At 46.4% G+C, this 6,000-nt stretch overlaps 1 pseudogene; it reads right to left on the reverse strand.

Moving 5' to 3' along the window:
• The window catches only part of LOC123039343 (uncharacterized), an 87,638-nt pseudogene extending 81,998 nt beyond the window's left edge, over positions 1-5,640 (reverse strand).
• Positions 5,641-6,000: the final 360 nt, after the last annotated feature.

Genomic DNA, 6,000 nt, shown 5'->3' on the forward strand with positions numbered 1-6,000 from the left:
ACGAGGAAGCAGCAGCAGTGGAAAAGTCAACAGATGGCAAGCCGGAACCCTCTCCGGCAGGGCTCAATCCCGGCAAGACTGGGTCCCCGGCAGAGGCTGACGCCAGTGCAACAGGGCCCACGCGACCGGGTGAAGAGGCGCAGAAGAAGAAAATGGTGCAGCACTCAGTTTACTTCGTCAGCTCGCTCCTGCAGGGGGCTATGTCGGGGTACTCAGGTGTGCAAAAGCTCCTCTTCGGCTTTTTATGGCCTCGAGGAAGCTGCGCCATTACTTCCAAGCACACGAGATCACGGTGGTCACCCGCCTCCCATTGCAGCGGATACTGCATAACCCAGATGTGACGAGAAGGATCGTGGAATGGACCCTGGAGTTGTCAAGTTTCAGTCTAAAGTTTGAAAGTACCTAGACGACTCAGAGCAGAGTCTTGGCAGAGTTTGTTGCGGAATGGACCTCGACGCCCGACGAAGAGGTGCAGGAGACCACTCTCCCCGGCAAGGAAACAAGCCGCAACTGGATCATGTACTTTGATGGGGCCTTTTTGCTGCAAGGCGCCAGTGCTGGTGTGCTGCTTGTCGCACCCACCGGAGAGCACCTCAAGTATGTCATCCAGATGCACTTGCCCCGGGAGATGTCAACTAACAACACCGCCGAGTACGAGGGTTTGCTTGCCGGTCTTAGGATCGCGGCGGACCTCGGAGTCAAAAAGCTCATCGTCAGGGGCGACTCACAACTCATCGTCAGGCAGATTAACAAAGATTATCAAAGCCCATTGATGGAAGCTTATGTAGATGAGGTGAGGAAACTGGAGGAGCGCTTTGACGGTATACAAGCAGAGCATGTCCCTCGGACGCAGAATGACATCGCCAACTTTCGGTGTCAAAATCGGTGGATCTCGGGTAGGGGGTCCCGAACTGTGCGTCTAAGGCTAATGGTAACAGGAGGCGGGGAACACGATGTTTACCCAGGTTCGGGCCCTCTCTATGGAGGTAATACCCTACTTCCTGCTTCATTGATCTTGATGATATGAGTGTTACAAGAGTTCATCTACCACGAGGTCGTAGAGGCTAAACCCTACAAGCTAGCCTATGATTATGATTGTTCTTGTCCCACAGACTAAACCCTCCGGTTTATATAGACACCGGAGGGGGCTAGGGTTACACAGAGTCGGTTACAGAGAAGGAAATCTACATATCTGAATATCTAAGCTTGCCTTCCCTACAAAGGAGAGTCCCATCCGGACACGGGACGAAGTCTTCAATCTTGTGTCTTCATAGTCCAACAATCCGGCCAAAGTATATAGTCCAGCTGACCGGATACCCCCTAATCCAGGACTCCCTCAGTAGCCCCTGAACCAGGCTTCAATGACGATGAGTCCGGCATGCAGATTGTCTTCGGCATTGCAAGGTGGGTTCCTTCTCCAAATTCTTCGTAAGAGAGTTAGAACACAAAGATCGTGTCCGTCTCTGCAAAACAAATTCCATATTCCACCATAGAGACTATAATATTCCACAAATCTAATCTTCTGACAGCTTTTTATAGCATGACATCATGCCACAGTCCGGTCATTATTCGAACCGCTTTTCACAACCAGCTACCGCACGTAATGCGAGGCGGTTCTCTTGACGCGTCTTGTCGAAGCAGAGATCGTGTCCCCTTATAACGGTATTCTCATCAATACGGGTATGGGTAACCCAACCGAGCCATTGTAGGATCTAAAGTATGTCTAGAGGGGGGTGATTAGACTACTTGACCAAATAAAAACTTATACTTTTCCCAACTTTAGTTCTTGGCAGATCTTAGCAACTTTGGACAAGTCAAGCAATCTTAACACAATTCAAGCAGGCATGCAAAGAGTATATGAGCAGCGGAAAGTAAAGCATGCAACTTACAAGAATGTAAAGGGAAGGGTTTGCAGAGTGCAAACGCAATAGGAGACATAGATGTTTTTGTCGTGGTTCTGATAGGTGGTGCTATCGTACATCCACGTTGATGGAGACTTCAACCCACGCAGGGTAATGGTTGTGCAAGTCCACGGAGGGCTCCACCCACAAAGGGTCCACGAAGAAGCAACCTTGTCTATCCCACCATGGCCGTCGCCCACGAAGGACTTGCCTCACTAGCGGTAGATCCTCACAAAGTAGGCGATCTCCTTGCCCTTACAAACTCCTTGGTTCAACTCCACAATCTTGTCGGAGGCTCCCAAGTGACACCTAGCCAATCTAGGAGACACCACTCTCCAAGAAGTAACAAATGGTGTGTTGATGATGAACTCCTTGCTCTTGTGCTTCAAATGATAGTCTCCCCAACAATCAACTCTCTCTCACAGGATTTGGATTTGGTGGAAAGAAGATTTGAGTGGAAAGCAACTTGGGGAAGGCTAGAGATCAAGATTCATATGGTAGGAATGGAATATCTTGGTCTCAACACAAGTGTAGGTGGTTCTCTCTCAGAAAATGTAAGTTGGAAGTGTAGGTTCGTTCTAATGGCTCTCTCCACGAATGAAGAGGAGGTGGCGGGGTATATATAGCCTCCACACAAAATCTAACCGTTACACACAACTTACCAATCTCGGTGGGACCGAATTGAGAAACTCGGTCGGACCGATTCAGCAAATCTAGTGACCATTAGGATTTTCGGTGGGACCGACATGCAACTCGGTAGGACCGTATGGTTAGGGTTAGGGCATAACATAATCTCGATGAGACCGATTACACAAACTCGATGATACCGATTTTGGTAATAAGCTAACCAGAGAGTTGGTCAGGTCAACTCGGTGGGACCGATTCGCTCATTTTGGTGAGACTGAAATGTTACGAAAGGGAAACAGAGAGTTTACATTGCAATCTTGGTGGGACCGAAATGTTACAAAGGGAAACAGAGAGATTACAATCCCATCTCGGTGAGACCGAGATCCCTAGCGGTGAGACCAATTTGCCTAGGGTTTGTGGCAGTGGCTATGACATCTGAACTCGGTGGCGCCGGATAGAAAGAATCGGTGGGGCCGAGTTTGACTTTTGGTTTAGGTCATATGTGGATGTGAAAAAGTAGTTGAGGGCTTTGGAGCATATCACTAAGCATTTTGAGCAATAAAGCCATTAAGCAACACCTCATCCCTCCTTGATAGTATTGGCTTTTCCTATAGACTCAATGTGATCTTGGATCACTAAAATAGGAAATGTAGAGTCTTGAGCTTTGAGCTTGAGCCAATCCTTTTGTCCTTAGCATTTTGAGGGGTCCACTTTTCTCATCCATTCCATGCCAATCATTGAGCTTTCCTGAAATATTTATCTTGAAATAGCATTAGCTTAATGAGCCATATGTTGTTAGGAATTACCAAAACCACCTAGGGATAGTTGCACTTTCAATCTCCCCCTTTTTGGTAATTGATGACAACATATAGATCAAAGCTTCAGCAAATGATAAGAGTGAAAAATATTGTCGCTTTGAGAAGTATGTGAAAAGCAAGAGCTCCCCCTAAATTTGTGCATAGTTTAAGATTTGCTTTGGAATGCAAATGGACAATGAGTTAGGATCATGGGTTACTCTTCCATGTCACATACATCTTGGTGGAGCACTCAAAATGATAATAATTAAATGCATGCACTCATCACCAAGCAAAGTGAATGATCATATAGAGATATAAAAGGATAATGTCATCCAATAAGCATTAAGGTAGCATCGTATATGATCAACCACATGATCATCCAAGTATCACACAAAAGCATAAAGTATCAAGCGCACAAATAACAAAGTTCAACCACCAAAAACAAGAGAGAACAAAAAGCAACACTCTCTTTCGAAGCCTATGATCTATACATTTTCTCCCCCTTTGGAAACAAGTTACCAAAAAGTCCATAAAAATGCATAGTGCTAGATCGACTCTCAGGCTTGGTCTTCAGGTGGTGGTGTAGATAAAACGCCAAGGACGAAGGCATCAGTTGATGTAGATGGAGCAGGTGGAGTGGGTGCTGGAGCTGGATGCACTGAAGCTGTTGCTGGTGCAGATGATGTAGCTCTGGTGTCTAGAACAGGCACTATAGCTGATCTCTGTACTCTGGGCACTCTAGCAAAAGCATCAGTGGTAGACTTTCCCTTCTTCTCCTGCACTTCATCCTGAAGTTGCTCAACAACTGACTATATCTTAGTGACCTTCACATCCAAATCATAGAACTTCTGCTCCATGATCCTCTCCAAGCTCTCCTGGTTTTGAGTCAGGGTGGCCAATCCCTTCTCAATCCTCAGAGGTGAGGCAATCAAGTAGCCAAGCTGATCTTGCTTGCTCTTTAGGAAATACTGAGATGCCTCATCAATGGTTGGCATCTTTGCAGCCTTTTCAGTCCTTGCATTCTCCTTCTTCTCTTGTGCTTGCACAGAAGATGGTTCATTTTCATCCATTACCACAGTGTTGTCCCCGAAGTCTGGGTAGATGGGCATGTGTTCCTTGTCCAAAAGGTATGTGCCAGTGCCCATCTTGGAGTTGATTAGCTCCTGGATCTGTGGGGCATACCCACAACTTCTCTTCTGATTTGCAGCTGTCATCTTTATAGTTTCCACTATTAGGCTCGTGACTTTGAACTTTTGAGGCACATCAAATATGTGAAGCAAGTTAATTGCATGGCCTCTGATCATCTTGTGATCACCTGACTTTGGCAATAGAGTATGCCTAAGGATCCAGTTGATTGTCGGCAAACCTGACAGAAGGTAATGTACTGATCCAAATTTGTGTGTCTCAACAGCAGCATCTGGGACCTCTCTGTACATATGTGCCATGGAGTTGTGATCCTTCTTCTTCTTGGCATAGACATCCAAGTCATCCTCATTCTCCTTAGGAGCATTGATCAATTTTGCCCATTCTTCAACTGTTGATTGGTACCTAGTACCTTCAGACATCCAGACAATCCTTCCATCTGGGTAGAAGTGAGCTATGGAGTAGAACTGCATAATAAGCTCATCATTCCACTTTGTGAGCTTCTGCCCAACAAAGTCCTCTACTCCACAAGACTTGAAACTATCCTAGACTCCAGGATAATGCTCTTCATTTTCCCTGATGTACTTCCATTCCACCCATCTCATATCACAGACTATAGGCTTCTTGTCAAGAAACACTGTCTCATAGAAGTCCTGTTGTTCCTTTGTATGGAACCTCTAGTCCACAGTAGTTCTTCTCCTAACTGCATAGGGATCAATCAATCTCCACTGTCTGAGTCCTGCATCCTTCCTGAGCTTCATGTCCTCAGCTACTGGATGAACATCATTGTGATCTAGAATTTTGGGCTTCAACCTCCTCAAGACATGTGACTCATCATCATCTTCTTCTTCTTCTATAGCAGCTTCAGGCACTGGGGCCTTGTTCTTCTCTCCAGTAGGAATATTCCTTGTATTCCACTTGGGTGCAACTTTGGGCTTTGGAGCAGCTGCCTTGGGAGCTTCTTTGGGCTTTGATGGAGCAGCCCCTGACCTGATAGCATCTCCCATAAGCTTTTGAGCTTTAGGTGCTAGTGCAGCAACCTCTTCCTCTTCATCTTCAGAGTCTCTCCTCATAGAGGGCTTGCCAAGTACTTTGGCAATGGTAGTTCTGACTCTCTTTTTCTTCTTGTCTTGGCCAGCAGCTTCATCTTCAGACTCAATGGTGAACTTCATGGTTTCACCAGTGGCAACCTTCCTAGGTTTGGAAGTGGGAATCCGTCTTGCAGGTGCCTTCTTCTGCATTCCTGGCTTAGTGGAAGCAGTTGTGCCATATTCCTTCTTCAGGACTTTCTTCTTTGAGGTGGCCTCATCCTCAACAGCCACATAGTCTTCATCCTCAGAATCTGAGGTTCTCTTCTTTCTGGCCCTGGTGGCTGCCTTTGGCAAGTTGTTGGGTGTGCTCCTGCTACCATCATCATAGCTGCTAGAGGGACTAGTGCCCTCACTCATCTGAACCTGCTCCTCAAAATTTCTCTGATTGTCACTCTGATCTGACATGATGCAAACACTGACAGCAGACCCTGTGAATAGATA

This window comes from Triticum aestivum, chromosome 2B, assembly GCF_018294505.1.
Source record: "Triticum aestivum cultivar Chinese Spring chromosome 2B, IWGSC CS RefSeq v2.1, whole genome shotgun sequence".
NCBI classification, from domain to species: Eukaryota; Viridiplantae; Streptophyta; class Magnoliopsida; order Poales; family Poaceae; genus Triticum; species Triticum aestivum.